The following is a 21,293-nucleotide window of genomic DNA, read 5'->3' as shown; positions in this document are numbered from 1 at the left end:
ATATATATATATATATATATATATATGTGTGTGTGTTTGAAAAATTCAGATGCAAAACCCATGTAAAATTTTTCTCAGCCTCCTATATTTATGATTGGTTATTTCACTTTAAAGGCAATGAAAATAGCATATTCATTGTCATGCAAGTGAAATAACTGGCCATAAACACAGGGTCTTGAAAAAAAATGCTAATTTTAAAAGAAAGTTTCAGACGACACAGATGCTTTTGCATCTTTTTGTGGTCATACACACACACACACGCACATATATATATATGTGTATATATAGTTGTTCATTTATACAGTGCTCAACATAAATGAGTACACCCCTCACAAATCTCTCTTTTAAATTCATATTTTTACAATATGCAATAGATTAGTCAGTACTGAAGCCAAGTCTGGAGCTTATCTAACAAAATAACTTATGATAACAGTCCAAAAACTAGTACACTCAAATTTATATGTTATAGAAAAATATTAAATACAAATAAAAAAAAAAGAGAAAAAATCAAGAAAACAAAAAAATGGAAAAATTTAGTTGAAATGTGTGTATTTTATATATATATATATATATATATATATATATATATATATATATATATATATATATATATATATATATATATATATTTGCAATATTTTGCTTGAATTTAGATGTATTATCTTTCAATTTCTGAATATGTTTGATGACTAAAATATTATTTTTATAAATATATCTGTTTAATAAATCTGTTTTGTTTAAATGCACCAAAATACATTGCCTCTATTCACTGAGAAATGGACAATAATATTCATTTTTAAAAATGGGCAGTACTCAATTATGCTGAGCATTGTATATGTTCAGTTGTTCATTACATATCAATAATATACAGATAATAATTTATATATTTATGAATATATATATATATATATATATATATATATATATATATATATATATATATATATATATATATATATATATTATACTTCATATTGTATTTTTAATTGAAATGTCATTGAAATAAAAAATGGATATTGTTTGCATTAGGACTGCACAATATTGGAAAAAAATGGCATAGTGATATAGTTTTTTCTCTGCAATATATATTGTAATATAAATACAATTTCACCAGATTACTTAAAGGTGCAGTATGTAAGTTTGACACCCAGTGGTTGAACTAGGTATTGCATTCCTAGGTCAAGACAAATGCAAGCACAGGTTGCCAGGTTGAAATCAAACAGGAGCAGCCTAATAGCTGATTTAAATCGTGCTGTAAATAAAAGCAACGGCACGCGATAGGAATATTTTCCATATTCTCCATATATATTAAAAAGATTTTTGTCCTTACCAACACCTCGAATTTAGATTTTAGAAACAGCTTCAATTTCTTGCAGCTGAACAACAGGATAAACTGACAATGATCACTCAGGTGCACCTCATGTGCTTTGAGTGTTAATAACCTCATGTGGAACTCTGAATCTGCATCTCATTTCGGAGTCTGCTACTGTCCACCGGAGGTCGCATTTCGCTCATGCACGCATGCTTTGAGAGCCTTCATGACTGAATGAATCAAATATGTTTCCCGGGGTGCTGAAATTGGCTAAACTGGCAGTGGGCAGGTTAAAAGAACCAAAACAAAGACTGACGTTCCAGCACAGAAAACACATTTTTAAAGCAGAATATCTGACTTCAGCATTGTTTTTCAGATAAACAAATGTGTTCAATCGTGTTTCTTAAATATCTGCAAACATATTATGGGATTTTTATGCTTTAGAAGAGTCAACTTATATACAGCACCTTAAAATAGCTCTATTTGCCAAGTCACATAAACTTTAGATCAGGGGTAGGGAACCTATGGCTCGGGAGCCACATGTGGCTCTTTGACCAAAAATATGTGGCTCTCCAACTGTCTCACTGCAATAAAAAACTAAAACTGTCACTAAAAATCAGTTTTCTATTGAAAATACAATTAAAATGAGCTTTTTATTGTATATTTTTACAGCAAAATGAATAAGAATAAAAGGACATTTCAACCAATGCCTTAATACATGGACTTGCTCAACATGTGATGCTTCATATATGTATCCCTAATGGCTCTTAAAAAAATTGCATTTGCCAATCAATTCTGAAATGGCTCTTTGCTAAAAAAAGGTTCCCGACCCCTGCTTTAGATCGACTGGGATGATTTTGTAGATACATATAATACACAAAGTACAGTCATAAATAACTGCAACAGAGCAAATATTACAGTGAAATAAACACACTTCATGGTTTTCTGTGGAAAGTCTAACAGTATTTGGGTACATAAACGCAATAATTAAATGTAAAATCACATCGCATAATTACAAAAATAATCTTTATTTAACTTCATGCACCAATGAAATGCTTTAAACTCTTTTAAAATGTTCACAATTCTGCAGAGTCTCCACAAATCTCATGTGTTTTTACTTGTGGTACAATAATCCTAACTCAACATTGCTTATCTTGCGACTATATTGCAGACGCACGCATTGCGATATCAATGCTCAAACGATATACCTGGATTCATAATTCATAACCTTCATAATCTAGTCAATTCATTTAATTTCTCTCTGCAAAATAATATAGTCCTGTCTCTAAGCAGAATCAATACAGAAAGCGCAATGTAATGTTTCCAAAAAATGTGAATAGATGACAAAAAAAAGTTGACATTTACTGCAATCTGCATGGGTGATCGTCGCAGACCTCATCACGTTCTCTTCAATCTCCACCAATCCACCAATAAAAGCATCAGTGCTCTCCTGATGGATGGTCTTGACGTTACAGTGGCTGAGCACAACAGACAGCGAAAATGCTTCGTTTGTTTTCATTGATAGTTTCATTATCAGCTCCAAATTCAATTTGTACAGAAAAGCTCCCCATCACAGTGTGACTGCGACTTATTAGAGCTTTATGGATTGTGCTAGAAGTCTGCTGAAGCCATTGGGGTTTTGTCATAATTAAAGGATTTCTTGCAATCATGTGTTGAAGTAGCAGGTGCTCTGATGGAATGGAGGAATATAAATATTTTGAATGGTTTCTGAGTATCGAGAGCTCCGGCGGTATGTGAGTGATTATAAATCATCTTAATTAGTGAGTATTAAATATCACTGGTACTATTAGGGATGCACTGAATTAAAAATTATAATCTGAAACCGAAAAATTCTGGATTTACTTCGGCAAAAAACTAAAATAAATAAGGATTGTAATAATTATTTATTACTTTATTAAATAATATAGAAATTTTACAATAATATTTGATATTTAAAATGATGGCATGGTGGCTCAGTGGTTAGCACTGTCGCCTCACAGCAAGAAGGTCGCTGGTTCGAGTCCCAGCTGGGCCAGTTGACATTTCTGTATGGGGTTTCCTTCGGGTGCTCCGGTTTCCCCCACAAGTCCAAACACATGCGCTATAAAATGGATTAACTAAATTGGTCGTAGTGTATGAGTGGGTGTGTGATTGTGAGTGTGTATGGGTTTCCCAGTACTGGTTGTGGCTGGAAGAGCATCCGCTGTGTAAAACATATTCTGGAATAGTTGGTGGTTCATTCCACAGTCGCGACCCCTGATAAATAAGGGACTAAGCTGAAGGAAAATGAATGAATGATATTTAAAATCAGTATTTATTGACAAGTTTAGTTGAGAGGCGTAATTTTTTTCAGCATTGTCATGACAGCACAGTAGCCCTATTGCAAGCTTGCTAGCAGCAGGAACAAGTATACCACATAGAAATCGGCAAATTATTCGAGCAGACTTTGCTTTTCTGATGAGTATGTGCAGTTCATGTATAGATAAGTATATGTGTACGTTAGCTGAATACTGAGCTATTTTAAAATTTGACCTCCTGCGCAAACTTCAGATGGAGGGAGAGTGAAACTAACGCGCTGAACATGCTGGGCTGTGAGGGGACTTTTTTTCACCTCTTAAAATGAGAAAATATTACGCGGAAATTGGGCCCGATCGAATTTCCTCCAGGTGCTCCGGTCCAAACACATGTGGTACCTCACAGGTTCCCCCACAGTCCAAACACATGCGGTACAGGGGAATTGAATAAACTAAATTGGCCATAGTGTATGGGTGTGAATGAGAGTGTATGGGTGTTTCCCAGTACAGGGTGTCCAGAGGGTCTCTAAAAGTATTAAAAGTTGATAAATCAATTATGAGAAAATCAAGGCCCTTAAAAATTATTAAAGTCTTAAATTTTGTTCATGTGTTGTCCAAAGTGTTTAACTTCATTCATTCATTTTCTTGTCGGCTTAGTCTCTTTATTAATCCGGGGTCGCCACAGCGGAATGAACTGCCAACTTATCCAGCATTTGTTTTACGCAGCGGATGCCCTTCCAGCCGCAACCCATCTCTGGGAACCATCCACACACACTCACTCACACTCATGCACCACAGACAATTTAGCCTACCCAATTCACCTGTACCACATGTCTTTGAACTGTGGGGGAAACCGGAGCACCTGGAGGAAACCCACGCGAACGCAGGGAGAACATCCACACATAAACGCCAACTGACCCAGCTGAGGCTCGAACCAGCGATCTTCTTGCTGTGAGGTGACAGCACTACCCACTGCACCACTGCGTCACCGTGTTTGACTCCAAAAAAGCAGAAATATATTTATTTTCCTCCTGATGTCAACAACGGCGTGCTCGATCCACGCGATTTGTTGGGGCCTTGACGCATCAGGCCAAGCTCCTTCAGCCGGGTGAAACTATAAAGCGAAACAGACGGTACAACAGGAAAATGTAAGTTCGCATACTCCTGGTTAGAGAAAGACAAGTTTAAACAGTGGCTGAAGCCTGTCTCTGAACAAAACCCCACTTAATTTATTCTTTCAAGCTTATCTGAGTTCTGTTGCATGGTTGTTCTCCATTGATTTATTTAACTACAACTGTTTATTAACAACTGTTTAAGGTTTGATACTGATTAAAACTTGAAGTATCAATGAGGTCTCCTAAAATATTCAGAGGTCTTTAAAAAGGTATTGAAATTACCTTTAGGATTCCTGCATATACCCTGCCAGTACTGAGTTGCGACTGGAAGGGCGTCCGCTGCGTAAAACAAACGCCGGATAAGTTGGCGGTTCATTTGGCTGTGGCGACCCCTGATAAATACTAACTAAGCCGAAGGAAAATAAATGAATGAATATAAATACGATGAAGACTATGCTGGGTCATTTGATTATACTATTTGCACCCGAATACTTCCATAAATCCATGAAATACTGTTTATTTTATTTGTATCTTTGCTGTACTGTATTTATAAATGCTCATGATTGGTTCATTATATTTTATGCAGATGATATCCCCCACAAAATAACCCCAATCCAGATTGGGCCATGTATTTTAACTGGTAAAACATGTATCGCAGAAAAATAAAATATTGCAATGTTATTTATAAGTAACTTAGAAGTAGGTATAAGTAGTAGTAGTCACATTTACACAAGTAAATAAACAGAATCAATGACGGGCTAAAAATCTTAGCCTGTCTTAGCCTTAGATTTTTAGCCCGTCATTGATTCTGTTTATTTACTTGTGTAAATGTGTGTAAATTTATATTCAATATTATATTCAGTTTTTAAATTAATTACAGTAATATTATTGACTAATATGAAAACATTCATATGATTTATTTATTTATTTACAATACAGCTTTTAAAGTGATATTTTCTGTCTTTTAGTTGAGATATTACATGAGAGACTTGCTTTGTTTACCAAATAAAGTGGATCTAATTGGATTTGCATTGTAAACATTAAATAAAAGTTAAAAAGATATTATTTTTTATTTTATATATTGAGGTTTTATTTATGATACTCTCAAAATAATTCCGCATAAATCTGCAGATCTGCAGAAAGTTTTTATGAACATAGTATACAAATAACATTTACTTAGAATGTTTACAGTGACAAAAAAGAGAAACAAATAGATAGAAAATAATAATTGATGGACATGATAATAATAAATAATAGTGACAGCTTAAAACATGAAAATAAAAAATAAATAAATAAAAAAAATAAAATAAAAGGGGAGGGGGGAGAAAAGACCAAATAATAAACTCCAATATAAAGGCAATAGCTACGACAAAGCCCATGACAGCCTTTCAAAGATCAAGTAAATAGGTTTCAATTAATGCCCAGGTCTGTTGGAAAAAGTCTGATTTCAACTGCAAATCTGCAGTCATTTCCTCAAATATATATATCTGTTTCAACCTCTGTGTCCATTCTGTCATAGTAGTTTGGCGGGTCTTCATCCAGTTCACTGTAATTATCTTCCTAGCTGTTATTAATAATATATGTAGTGCAAATAGGTGAGACTTACTGAATTGATCAGGGGGGAAGCCATCAAGCAGAATCTGCAGATTTTTAACACAATTCTGCGCAGAAATAGCAAAAAACGTCCGCAGATTCCGTCTGGCCCTACTTATAAGTTCCACACATTACCTTGCTGTTGTCCGAACACAAATGGATTAAGTTTAGTTAATTGTTGTTACAAATTTAAGTGAATTGAACATAAAACAGTTATTCATTCATTCATTTTCCTTTGGCTTAGTCCCTTATTTATCAGGGGTCACCACAGCGGAATGAACCGCCAACTATTCCAGCATATGTTTTACATAGCGGATGCCGTTTCAGCAGCAAGCCAGCACTGGGAAACACCCATACACTCTCACATTCACACACACTCATACACTACGGCCAATTTAGTTCATCCAAATTCACCTATAGCGCATGTGTTTGGACTGTGGGGGAAACCGAAGCATAAAGCAATTAAGTTGTCCCGAATAAAAGCAAGAATTGTGTTGATTGAGCTCATTTTAAATAAGCAGTTTGAACTTTTGTTCGAAATATGTGCATGAAGTGGCAGATATTTTGTCATTTGGGTGTAGTAGTTCTCAGTATTTGCTCTGGAAGTACACACACGCTTTGTAGAGAAACTGCAGCACATGTTTTGCTCTTCATTTATGTTCTGATGTTTAATGATGGCCTAGAGAAGCCTAGTGTGGAGAGGCCACTCAAGTTGTTCGATTCGCCACAAAATCCGTCCTCCCACGACTTCCAGACTTTGAGAAGCTCTTATTCATCCGTTCTCTCTGTAATTGGGCGTCAGATATTTCTCATGAGTGTTGAAAGTTTACCACAAACATGCGAGTCTGCTTCACTTCAAATATTTCCCAAATGATGTTTAACAGAACAAGGAATTTTTCACAGTATTTGCAATAATATTTGTTCTTCTGGAGAAAGTCTTAATTGTTTTATTTCGGTTAGAAAAAAAGCAGCTTTTAATTTTATAAACCATTTTAAGGTCAATATTATCAAGCTATTTTTTTCTGTCAACAGAAGAAACCACTGTTATGATTTGCCTAGTTACCCTAAATTCAACCTAATTAACCTAGTTAAGCCTTTAATGTCACTTTAAGCTGAATATTAGTACCTTGAAAAATATCAGGTCAAATATTCTGTGCTGTCATCATGGCAAAGATAAAATAAATCAGTTATTAGAAATGAGTTATTAAAACTATTATGTTTAGAAATGTAAACAGAAATTGGGGAAAACATATACAGGAGGGCTAATGATTCCGATTTCAACTGTATCTGCCTTTATTATTGCGTCTTTTGTCTCACTCCTTGTTCATCAGAGGCACTTTTAAGTTTTAAGTGTGTACATTTTTTGTAATGATGAGCTTCTACTCTAAATCCAGAGTGAAATGAGAGGATTATGATTGACGGCACCTCTCAGCTGTGTGTTATAGCATATGCATTCACTGTAATAGTGCTTGTAGACCTCAGAATAACCACACACACATACACGCACACACTTACACACACACACCCTGAGGGGATGTTGGTTTCCCCTGATAAACAGGAGCTGGAAAAGCTCAGAGATCCTGCCTTGTGGCAACCAGGGAATCCCATTATATTTTGCAATGGCGTTTTGAGGTATCAGTTTCAACACATGACATCATCATCACAGCATCACATGTAAAATGTAGCGTCATTTAAAATATAGACTGTTGAACTTGATTATTATCTTGTGTTTTGGAAAACAGACATGAAAAGTAACTAGGGATTGTAGATTACTTTTCCACAGAACACAAGGGATTACTTCCCTACTGAAAAATCCAGCTTAAACCAGCCTAGGCTGGTTGGCTGGTTTTAGCTGGTCAACCAGGCTGGTTTTAGAGGGGTTTTGGCCATTTCCAGGCTGGTTTCCAGCCATTTCCAGTCTGGTCCTAGCTGGTCAGGCTGGGAGATGACCAGCTAAAACTAGCTTGACCAGCTCAGTCAGGCTGGGAGCCCAGACAAAAACAGCAATGTCCAGCTGAAACCAGGCTGGTCAAGCTGGATTTAGCTGGTTTTAGCTGGTCATTTTCCAGCCTGACCAGCTAGGACCAGGCTGGAAACGGCTGGAAACCAGCCTAGAAATGGCCAAAACCCCTCTAAAACCAGGCTGGTCAACCAGCTAAAACCAGCCAACCAGCCTAGGCTGGTTTAAGCTGGATTTTTCAGCAGGGTTATCATTGTCAGGGAATTTATTTACAGTTATGATGTACTTGCTTAGGGCGACGCAGTGGCGCAGTAGGTAGTGCTGTCACCTCGCAGCAAGAAGGTCTCTGGTTCAAGCCTTGGCTGGGTCAGTTGGCGTTTCTGTGTGGAGTTTGCAAGTTCTCCCTGCGTTCGCGTGGGTTTCCTCCGGGTGCTCCGGTTCCCCCACAGTCCAACGACACGCGGTTCAGTTGAATTTGGTGGGTTAAATTGTCCCTAGTGTGTGTGTGTTTCCCAGGGATGGGTTGCGGCTAGAAGGGCATCCGCTGCGTAAAAACGTGCTGGATAAGTTGTCGGTTCATTCCGCTGTGGCGACCCCGGATTAATAAAGGGACTAAGCCGAAAACGAATGAATGAATAAATAAAGTTATTTTGCATGTTCTCCCCGTGTTGGCGTGGGTTTCCTCCAGGTGCTCCGGTTTCCCTCACAAGTCCAAAGACATGTGGTATAGGTGAATTGGGTAAGCTAAATTGTCCGTAGTGTATGTGAGTGAATGAGTGTGTATGGATGTTTCCCAGTGATGGGTTGCAGCTGGACTCTGGCATCAAAGTGAAATGTGTTTAAGAGGATAATAATAATCAGCTAGCGACAGCAGGACTTTTCTAGAGTTCGTCAGATTATCTTTACAAAGACCATACTGTGAAATGCCTATTTCCATGCAAATTTTTCATAATTAATTAATTATCTCTTTAGTTAAACAGCCCCTAAGGTGAAAAATCTACTTTTCAAACTGTTTGGACAGACATGTGTAAAGGTTTAGTGTATAGACCGTCATATTGGGGTGATATAAACACAGCCAGTCCTTTTTTCAAATTTAACATCATAAAAACGGTGGACCAATTGGAGCGGTTTTTAGATCGACCACAACTTTACGTAGGAGTGCGGTCCCCCCCGCCCACCAATATTGATTGACAGGCACGCATTACCATATCCTCAGTTTGTTGTTTCACGTCCGCCATTTTAAGTGTGTGAGTCAAAGTGATGTCACCAAGGGAACACTCTTGCTCTATTTTTAGATGTAAGGCTCATTGGGCTCAACACAAGATCAACATTCATCACATGATCGCTCTCATTGGAATTATTGTTTGTAATTTAGGTAGGTTTGCAAACAGGTACTTTTCATTGCGTCTACCTTAAACTTCAGCCGTTTGCATTTCTCGCAGTCACAGAAGCTCCCTGTGATCTTAACTAGGTGCAGCTGGAAAGTGCGAGCACGTTGCCTCATGCGCATCCGTCCATTGGAAATAAAATAACAAACTTGCCTGCAGGTAGCACACCAGAAGCGCCACTCGGCGACGCGCAGCGCCATGCACTTTAGAATTCTAAACATAGGTTTCTATCAACAATTACAATATTAAAAGTGAATATTAGCATATTATATAATATTATTTTAAAAATTAGTATGTGTTTTTAGCTATTTAATAGGAATTAAGCCCAAAATTTTATAGCAAATTGGCATTAGAGTGTGTGTTTGGCACATCGCTGAGGCTGATTGTTAACAGTGTGGATATTTTACACATAATGTTGAACAAACATCGTGGTAAGTGTGTGTGTGTGTGTGTGTTAGGCTGAGACGCTTTGAGATGGGCGTATTTTTGGACTTTCTGTGGGCAGACACTGAAATCACAGCCTTGCTGATTTTCACTGTAGGAAAAACGAAACTCCTGCCGGTTTTGTTACTCCAAACATATTAAAATGAACGCACACAAAAAAAGATGATTCTCCTTTTCAAGGGCGTAAACAAAGGAGCCTCTGGCTGTGTGAGCTGCGTCTCCTTTGAAAAGCTGCTGTAATTGAGCTTCAGATCATAAACACATGCATACGCATATACTCACAGCCACCCAAATACTCATTCAGTCTATTTCAAGACTTCCCACAGCTGTGACACCAGTAACACGTGGTTTAAGAGCGGTTTAAAGTGAGTATACACAAGCTTTTCTAGTGGTTCTTTGAGTATGGAGCCTTCTACTTATAGTTTTTTTTAGTCCTTGAGTTGATATGCAGGTATTTTTTTAAGATTGAAAATGTCTTTTCTTGGTGGGACAGTGGCTCAGTGGTTAGCCTCACAGCAAAAAGGTCGCTGGTTTGAGTCCAGGCTGGGCCAGTTGGCATTTCTGTGTGAAGTTTGTATGTGTGAATGGAAGAGTGTATGGGGGATTCCCAGTACTGGGTTGTGGCTGAAAGGGCATCAGCTGTGTAAAACATTTGTTGAAATGTTTTCATTTCAAACCCACGTGAACGCAGGGAGAACATGCAAACTCCACACAGAAACGCCAACTGACCCAGCCGAGGCTCGAACCAGCAACTTTCTTGCTGTGTCACCTTAATGTAATTTCATAATGCAAATTTTAAATTCATGCTAACCAACAAATGATCAAAGGAAATATATTAATGCAAATATATGAAATATGAATTGATGTTTACTTTAAACTTTAATTATATTGTTCTATTAAAATAATTTTTTAAAAGATTTTGTCTAGAGTCATCCACCGTAATTTTGTGGCTCAGAAGTAATCGATTCAGGCACCGTTTGGCACCGGTTATCGTTTTAAAAGTATCGATTTAGCACCAGTATCGAAATAACCCCAAACGATACCCAACCCTTTAAAACTGATGAATCATTGAAAAACTGATCCATTTTCTTTGGGTTAAACAGTAAAAACAGACAATGCCGTGTCCAAAACTCGCTCAATGTGAACTTGTTATTTAAAATGTAGTTAAATGTATTAGATTTAGTAACTTACCATATTATAATTATCATAGCATTCATATGCTACTCTGATAATTTGAAGTGCTTCTTTTATTCTCACTTGTAAATAGCTTTGGATAAAAGTATCTGCTAAATGACTAAATGTAAATGTATTATAGATGTTTTTCTTGGTGCTGCATGGAGGGCGCCATAGCGATCAGCATCTTCGGTAGAATGTTCAGAACTTTCCGGTTACAGCATTTACAACTGGTAATTTGCGATCCAAAAAAGGATTTCAGTAGCGTTTTCAGTGGATTACTGAGTGTTTTTGTGACACGCGAATTTGAAGTGTGTGTTAAAGCTGTTATAATCTGTCAGATGTAGTTCAAGTGCGAGAGAAAAACGTTCTCCTAGTTCACGTGTCTGCCGTCAGAAATACAGTGTGTGTGTGAGTGTTTGTGTGTGTGTGTGTGTGTGTGTGTGTGTGTTTCCCCGACCTGTCAGCTGTTAGCTCAGCGACCTCTTCAATGCGTGCACACAAGAGGCAAACCAGATTACTGGACAGGAAACTTAAACAGGTATGTAAGTCATGCAAAAAATGACCAATAAAAGCCTGTGACTGATACTTCGCTGACTGATGTGCATGTTGATTCTAATCAGAAGCTGTTTATGTTTCATTAGTTAGTTTGTGTTATGTAGTGTTTACCACGTATGTGTTTTACTGTCATTTCAAACATCACTTTATTTTCACTTTGGGACATTTATTTAAATCAGGTGTGTTAGTAGGACTACAGGCTATGTGTGTGTGTCAAACATTATAGTAAGAACATTTGTTTGTGTTGGTTATATATTTGAAAGAAAGAGAAATGTTGACTTTAGCGATGACGAGGCTTCATTTAAATGGCACAAGATGCCGTCTGACAACGAGGGAAAAATACCTCACAGCAGTTGTTTTCCATCCTATTAGATCCGCATTTTAAAATAATCAGTCCAGGAGGTGGCGCTGATCAACAACAGTATTAGTTTAAAGACGTTGAAAGCAAATAAAATAGATTAAAACAATCGTTTCAAAGCTGTCCAAATGGGACTGTTTATACGCATCAGCTGCCGACCGGAAGTTCTTAGCATTCTCCTTGCGCATACACGCAAAGCATATTGGGTAATTTTGCGTTCCAAGAAAAAGGTCTATACAAATCAATGTCACATTAGCATGGCTCTTGATATTGTAGAAAAGGGCTCTGTTGCGATAAATGTAAAGTGTGTAACATACATATATGATTCTAACTTCATTTTAATATCACAGTCAATGCTTTTGAACTCTCAAGACCTTCTTTTGTTTGTTGTTATGCAATGTGAGTGACATTTATAATGATCTCAGCTCACATGTCATTAAAACAACAGCTCTCATATCATATGAATATAATAAATATCGCACGTCGACAATGTTTTAATCAGTCTTACAACCATACTGTTGCAACTTCAAGATTAGGGGATATATTCAATAAAGAGATCCTGTCTTGTTCCTTTAAGTTGTCCACTGCATCACCTGTATTTGCTCCCCATCATCCCAGACAATACTGTACACCCACACACACACTTGTTTAAGAATTGTCTGACCTACTGGAAGATTATTTATGTCCACCAGCTGTCGATCAGATGATGTCATAGTGTGATTGTTTTTGATCTCTGTTGATTGAAAGACATTACAGCTGCATTTGTGTGTGTGTGTAGTCCTGTTATTCACTTCATCGTGGGGAACAAATGTCTCCACAAGTATAGTAATACCAATCTTTATTGACCTTGTGAGGACGTTTTTGTTGCCAGTGATGAAAATGACTAATTAATCATGCAGAATGAAGTATTTTCCACATGTAAACCAGCAGAATGATTTTTGTTAGGGTTGGGGTTAGGAGTAGGATTGATCTCCAGAAATGTATATAGGGGTTCATAATCAGAATGAGCCTGGGTTGGGAAATTTACATTCTTGTGTGAACTATTCCTTTATTTTACAAACTCTGTGCATAAATATTATATTGTAGCTATATTGCTTTCCAGTCAAGCCTTTTGATTAGAAATACAGTCATACATACATTATATTATATATATATATAAATATATATATATATTCCTTGTGATGGAAGAAGGTGTGAAGGAAAAGAAAGGACAGCATATTTATATATATATATTTATTTATTTATATTAATATATTTATATATTTATTTTATATATATATATATATATATATATATATATATATATATTATATATATATATAATATATATATTTATTTTTTTTTTTTTATTATTTATATATATATATATATTTATTTATTATTTATTATATATATATATATATATATATATATATATAATATATATATATATATATATATATATATATATATATATATATATATATATATATATATATATAATATATATTGTGTGTGTGTGTGTGACGGGGGTAAATGGATTGAGAAAGAGGCGACAGAAGAACCGGGGCTCTGAATACTGACAGGGCATCTCAGCACACCATGTTGGTTTTTGAGGGCAATTGTTTGCTAAATAATGTCCTATACAAATGGAGGTAGTGCCTCGGTGAATGGCAAGGATTTGAGATAGAATAGACCTTTTTGGAAGCTCTTGCAGGCCATTTAAAACAATGGCATTTTTTTGGGGGGGAGGAGAGAAGGCGCTCCCATACATGCCCTGTTTCTCATTCAAGGTCCTGTTCGAGAAGGGAAGGGCCCTGTTGTGGGTCTATTGTTTTTGAAGAGCTAATTAAGCTTCTTATACGTGTTTATGTGAAGTTCGTGTGTGAGATTAAGGCTTTTCCTTTGGGTTTCTGGAGGGATGGCTTGTTTATTTACAAAATCTACAAAATAATAGTAGGATAAAGTATGAGTAGGCTGTCAGTTAAGTTCTAATCCATTCAGTTTTGTTTTTTAACGAAAGGAGAAATTTAGTGTTGACTGAAATTGCTAATTGTAATTAGCTAGCTGTAATTACCCAGAGTGCACCATGACATCATAACAACATCAAAAAAATGTCAAAAAAATAATGTTAATCTATTACCTTGATGTCGAAACAATATTAAATCTAAGATTGGCGTTTTTTGGTACCAATCTTAGATGTCAATTTGATGTTTTGATATTAAGGTAGTTACAGACATTCTACGGATACAAAGTCCAGTGAAAATTTGTTTGTAATACTTTTTGCTGTTATTTTGGGTGATCAATAGGGCATTGATTTTTGGACGTCAAATAAACGTCCATGAATTTGACGTCAAATCGATTTACATTTTTGACATTTTCTTTCCTTAAAATCGAAAGGAGAAATTTAGCGTTGACTGAAATTGCTAATTATAATTAGCTAGCTGTAATTACCCAGAGGGTGCCCGGATATCACAACGACGTCATAAAATATATAAAAACATCAATGTTAATAGACTACATTGATGTCAAAATGACATGAAATTGACTTTGAAAATTGGCGTCAAAAACACGTTATGTTTACGTATTTTTAGCACCAATTTTAGATGTCAATTTGATGTTGTTTTGACATCAAGGTGGTTTACATGCATTTTAAAGATACAAAACCCTGTGTAAATTTGTTTATAATACTTTTTTGTTGTTATTTTAGTGGTCAAAAGAGCATTGATGTGTGGATGTCAAATGGACGTCAAGGTTTTTGACATCAAATCGATTTACATTTTCGAATGTTTTCTGATGCCCGCTGGATAGCATTATTTTATAGAAATAGTATATAAATCACAACAATATGTACAATGATTGTCAACAATGTTATTTATCTTATATTGAGGTTAATTTATTAGTATTAATTAGTTGTAATTACCCAGAGAGTGCCTTGACGTCATAACTACATCAATAAATGTCAAAAATCAATGTCGATTGGCTACCTTGATGTCAAAACGATGTCAAATTTACATAAAATTGGCGTCAAAACATGTTAAGCATTTACACCGTATTTGGCACTAATCTTAGATGTCAGTTGGATGTATTTTTAACATCAAGGTTAGTTTACATACATTGTAAGGATACAAAATCCCTGTTATTTTGGTGGATCCAAAGGGGAATTAATGTATGGACATCATGGTTTGGACATCAAATTGATTTTTTTGATTTACATTGTTTTGACATCATGGTGCCCGCTGGCTAGCATTATTTAATACAAATAGTATATTAATCACTACAATCTCTTCAATGATTGTCAACAATGTTATTTACGTTATACTGAGGTTAATTTATTGCAGCTGGAAGGGCATCCGCTGCATAAAAAAAATATGCTGGATAAGTTAGCGGTTCATTCTGCTGTGGCGACCCCAGAACAATAAAGGGACTAAGCTGAAAAGAAAATGAATGAATGAGGTTAGTTAATTAGCATTAATTAGTGGGTTTAACTTATAACTAGACAGAACCTGCTGACATATTTTCCTATTTCTGTGCAAAATGTTGTAAAAAAAAATAATCTGGCAGATTTATGTGGAATGATTTTGGAAGTATCGTAACTAACAATGTAATATACAAAATAAAAATAACATGATTTTTTTTACTTTTTCTTGATGCAAATCCAATTATATCCACTTATTTGGTAACAAATAAGCAAGTCTCTCATATAACATATCGACTATAGACAGAAAATATTACTTTACAGACTATATTGTAAATAAATCATATGAACGTTTTCATATTAGTCAATAATATTACTGAAATGAATATAAAAGCTAAATAATATACATTTACACTCATTCACACAAGTAAATAAATAGACTTAATGACTGGCTAAAAATTAGCTGATATCTACCAATTTCTGCACTTAGTTTCTTATTTATCAGGGGTCGCCACAGTGTAATGAACCACCAACTTATCCAGCATATGTTTCACGCAGCGGATACCCTTCCAGCTGCAACCCAGTACTGGGAAACACCCATACATGCTTACATTTACACATGCTTACTCATACACTACGGCCAATTTAGTTTAATTTCAAATGTGGGGGTAACCAGAGCACCCAGAGGAAACATGGGGAGAAATGCAAACTCTGAAATGCCAACTGTCCCAGATGGGACTCGAACCAGCGACCTTGCTGTGAGGCAACAGTGCTAACCACTGAGCCACCGTGCCCCCTGCCGATATTCAATAATATCACATATTATTGGGCTCCACCATATATTGTTTCAGCATCTGCAACGCAATGTGATCATTCGCAATAGTCACATCACAGGATCTGCAATGTTGAGTCTGGATTATAACTTATCATTGCATGTGTTTTTGACGCCTGTGACTGTATCACTGCAAACCACTGAGCCACCATGAAACCCTCTCTTCCTAGTATCTTGAAAAAAAAAGCTTGTCACGAAAGAGCACAATTATTTTTAACTCGATGCTAAATATTCTATAAATGTTGTGCGACTGTTGTTTGTGTGTAGCTGATTAAGCTTCTTTCCGTGTGTTTTTTTGAATCCATGCGTGAGATTAAGGCTTTTCCCTTGGGTTTTCCGGTGGGATCTGTGGTTCAGGTGAGATCTTTCCTCCGCACCTGGAAACCTGTAACAAATCACCGCCATTAACTGCAGCTGTGTCAGAAGTTTTCACTTGTGCAAATCAAAAGTTTAGTGCTTGACCAGTTAGAGGAACATTCCGCATTCAGTATGTATTTAAAGGGGCAGTTCACACAATATACTCCCCTCACGCTGCTTCAAACCTGTAAGACTTTCTCATGAAGAAAACAAGCTGTTGTTTTATTCATCAAGAATTCTGTAATATTTACATTTAGTCACTTAGCAGATGCTTTGTCTTTAGACTTATAATTGAGGAGGCATTCAGCAATTCAACAAGAAGAGGCAATACACACAACAAGTGCTGATATACAAAAGAGCTAACCGTGCTCAGATAATTAAGTGCTAGAGGAAGGGGTGGGGTGTTTTTGTTGTTGTTTTAAGAGAGAAGAGTGTTTCTACAGGTGGTTTTTCAAGCCCACTCACTGCATAATGTTTTGAGGTTGTTGTGTGGTGTGGTGGGGAAAGAAGAGGGGGTCAAAAGGGAAAGTAAACAAATGTTAAAATGAGAGAATGAATAAAATAATAAATGAATAACAATAAAAATTAATACCAAAAAACGAATTAACGTTGATGATGAAAATAAGATATATTCTTAATCGTCGAATCAGAATGATTTCTGAAGGATCATGTGACACTGGAGACTCATGCTGCGTTCACAACAGACGTGGAAGAAGTGTCAAGCGAAAGTGATTAACGAAGCGAATAGACATCCTGCGGCGTGAATTGCGCGAATGACGCGGCACGAATGACATGATACATGCGAATGGTGCGACGCAAATCACTCGATTTCGAAAATCTGAACTTCACTTGACATTTGCGTCGCGTTAACAAAGCAGGCGCAAGTTCTAGACGTAGTGCCTGTTAGTGTCCTGGAAGAAAAATCCTTCTGCCGACACCGGGACAACAGTTCATCAAACTGGGCTAAGCTCAGTCAGAAGCACTGCTGAAATCTTTCATCATCCAGATTACAGTTTCTGGAGGAGCTTATGACTCACACAGCTGGCTGCACCTCTCAAAGGATCTAGTCAACTCAGACACTGCGCCAAACGAATCGATGCTGTTTTTTCAGCCTTCATAAAGCACATAAACTTGTTAAATTAGTCATTTAGCAACGAAGGCTACAGTCCCCGGGCAGACAGAAGCCCTGCCCATGTTGCTAATCTGTGAGTAAACCTGAAAATGTTCACACGTCTATTTATCCGCACGCTCCGCATCTGGTGTGAACACAGCATAAGGATTGTTCGTCTAAATATTAAAATACCTCATCATTTACTCTCCCTTGTGTGTGTTTAAACCTTTATGAGTTCTTTTCATCTGTTGAACACAAAACAAGACTGAAATATCATTTCCCAATATATAAGTAATCCCATACACTCACCGGGCCGCTTTATAAGGTACACTTGTCCGACTGCTCGTTAACACAAATTTCTAATCAGCCAATCACATGGCAGCAACTCACTGCATTAGGCATGTAGACATGGTCAAAACGATCTGCTGCTGTTCAAACCGATCATCAGGAATGGGGAAGAAAGGTGAGTTAAGTGGCTTTGAACGTGGCATGGTTGTTGGTATTTCAGAAACTGCTGATCTACTGGGATTTTCACGCACAACCATCTCTAGGGTTTACAGAGAATGGTCTGAAAAAGAGGAAAATATCCAGTGAGCGGCAGTTCTGTGGGTGCAAAATGTCTTGAGAATGATTGCCAGAGGTCAGAGGAGAATGGCCAGACTGGTTTCCAACTGATGGAAAGGCAACAGTAAACTCAAATAACCACTCGTTACAACCGAGGGTTTTGCAGAAGGGCATCTCCGAATGTACAACACGTCCAACCTTGAGGCAGATGAGCTACAGCAGCAAAAGACCACACCAAGTGCCCACTCATGTCAGCTAAGAACAGGAAACTGAGGCTACAATTGAGGCTACAATGAGGCTCACCAAAATTGGATAATAGAAGATTGAGAAATGTTGCCTGGTCCAATGAGACCTAAGTACCTGATGAAGTGGCCGGTGAGTGTATATCACAATATAGTACCTTTTCGAGAGGGGACTGGATGCAGACCTGGTAACAGTTGTAAATTAAGCTGCATGCATTGCTTTTTAATGCGAACACCTAACTCCAACCCCTTACAGTGACATCACTAGCTCCATTGAGTGCATTGTGTCTGACATTACAAGTCTGAGACTTGCAGCTTCAGCTTGCATCATCAAGGCTGCATCCAGATACTATTGACCTTTTCTGTAAATTCAGTCAATTAATAATTTATATACAGGCAGACACGGTGGCTTAGTGGTGAGCCCTGTCACCACACAGCAAGAACGTTGCTGGTTCGAGTCCCATAGGGGCCCAGTTGACAATTCTGTGTGGAGTTTGCATGTTCTCTCCGTGTTTGTCGTGGGTTTTCTCGGGGTTCCCCTTGAGTCCAAAGACATGCACTATAGGCGAATTGAATAAACTAATTGGCCATAGTGTATGAATTGATTAAATGTGAGTGTATGGGTTGTTTTTTCAGTACTGGGTTGCAGGTAGATAGAAGGGCATCTGCTGTGTAAAACATATGCTGGCTGAACCTGGTTTATACTTCTGCATCAAGTGATCAGTGTGAACCTATGGCGCAAACCTTGCACGTAGGCATTGCATTTATACTTCTGCGCGCTGTTTCTGTTGCTCTGCAATACACTTCCAAAAGCTAGCTGGCAGTTCTGTGGGTCGAGTTCCTCGCTGGTGTTTTGTTTTTTCTAAACGCTTCCTTAATGTACAAGTGGCTAAAATTCGCAATTTTGAGGCGGAAGGGAACCGGACGTGCAACAATTTTATCATAAGGTAAACACAAAACAGCAGTCTCCATCCGGAGCTCGTTACACGGACTCCACACTTGTAAAAACCCCACTGCTCACGCTCGCGCGGCTCTCACCTCCGCCCACACTCGTCAGCGCTACGAGCTGACCAATCACAGAGCTTCGCTACGCGTAACGCGTTACATTTTTTTGAGAGGTGCGCGTCAGCTAGCGAGGGGCTATGTACTGAAAAAAAATTATTCAAGATGATTCCTTGGATTTAACTCAATTTTTTTTACGTTAAGTGGTTGTAAACACAATTTATTTGGGCTTGAATTTAAAACAAACAAATTCAGTTGAAGATTGCTCAATTTAATTTGTTTGTTTAAGTTCAACACAAATAATTTGTTTTTGCAACAGTTTTGCATGCACAGTGTGCGTCCATTGCTTAGGCTGCGGCATAGCATACGCGTGCGCTTGACGCAGAAGTATAAATCAGCCCATAAGTTGGCGGTTCATTTCACTGTGGCGACCTCTAATAAATAAAGGGACTAAGCTGAAGGAAAATGGATGAATGAGTAATTTAGATCCATTTATCACATGGAGAAGGCCTATTTCTATTAGTTTACACGTCAAAATATTATGTTCTCATTCATACATGATCATTTTATCACTTCATTTGGAACTTCAGGGCAAATGTTTTGTTAAGAATGTAGACATATATAACACAGTATAATATTAAATACTATGGAAATCAGTGGGTGCCCGGTTTCCAACATTCTTCAAAATATCTTATTTTGTGTTCAACGGAAGAAAGAAACTCAAACAGGTTTTGCACAAGTTTCATTTTGGTTGAAAGATTAAGTAAAAAATGCTGAAAATTCACTAAAATATTCAAACAGAAAACATATTTTAAATATTTTTTAAATATTTTACATGTTGATCATTTTTCACAGTATTACTGTTTTTTTAGGGAACTATGGTAAGGATTACGCACCCCAATGATCCAAAGCGTTGATAAATATCTGGCTGAACTGTCCCTTTAAGATCTGAAGCTCTCATTCCTATAGAAACTGATTTGCAATAGTGCAGCTCAAATGGTCGGTCAGTGTTCTGCTTGTATGAGAAACAGACATCCCACAAAACAATCCCACTTACAATCTATATTGAAGCTGACATTTAGATGGGATCGTTGTAATTCTTCATGAACCAGAAAGCAGGTGTAGGAATGCAAGTATTTATAGAGAGCGCATGTGGTGGAAGCGTTGTGTGTCCTTTGCTTTTGTATGTGTGTGTGAAGTTCCATGACATTTTTAATAGTTTCGTCAAAAGATTAATCAGGATTAATCACATCAAAATTTGTGTATATATATGTGTGTGTGTATGTACTGTGCGTATTTATTTAAATATATGTGAATACAAAACATGCATGTATATATTTGCGAAAATGCTCATTGATATTTAGAAATAAATTCAATACTTATTTGTAAGTCCTTGCTGCATCATGAATGTGTAAATGTGACTGTAAATGAGTGTTATTATTGCTCTCTGCTGATCTTTTAGGCCTCGTCGAGCACACAGAAAGGCTTTTGAGAGTGTGCTGTGATGTGAGCGCTGTGTGTGTATGTGTGTTACTTGCTGTGAATTTACAGCATTTTCAGCCTCCGGCTCGACCCCATCAGCCTCAGGGAATG

The sequence above is a fragment of the Danio aesculapii genome, chromosome 18, assembly GCF_903798145.1.
Source record: "Danio aesculapii chromosome 18, fDanAes4.1, whole genome shotgun sequence".
In the NCBI taxonomy this organism is placed as follows: Eukaryota; Metazoa; Chordata; class Actinopteri; order Cypriniformes; family Danionidae; genus Danio; species Danio aesculapii.
This window is presented reverse-complemented; position numbering follows the sequence as displayed.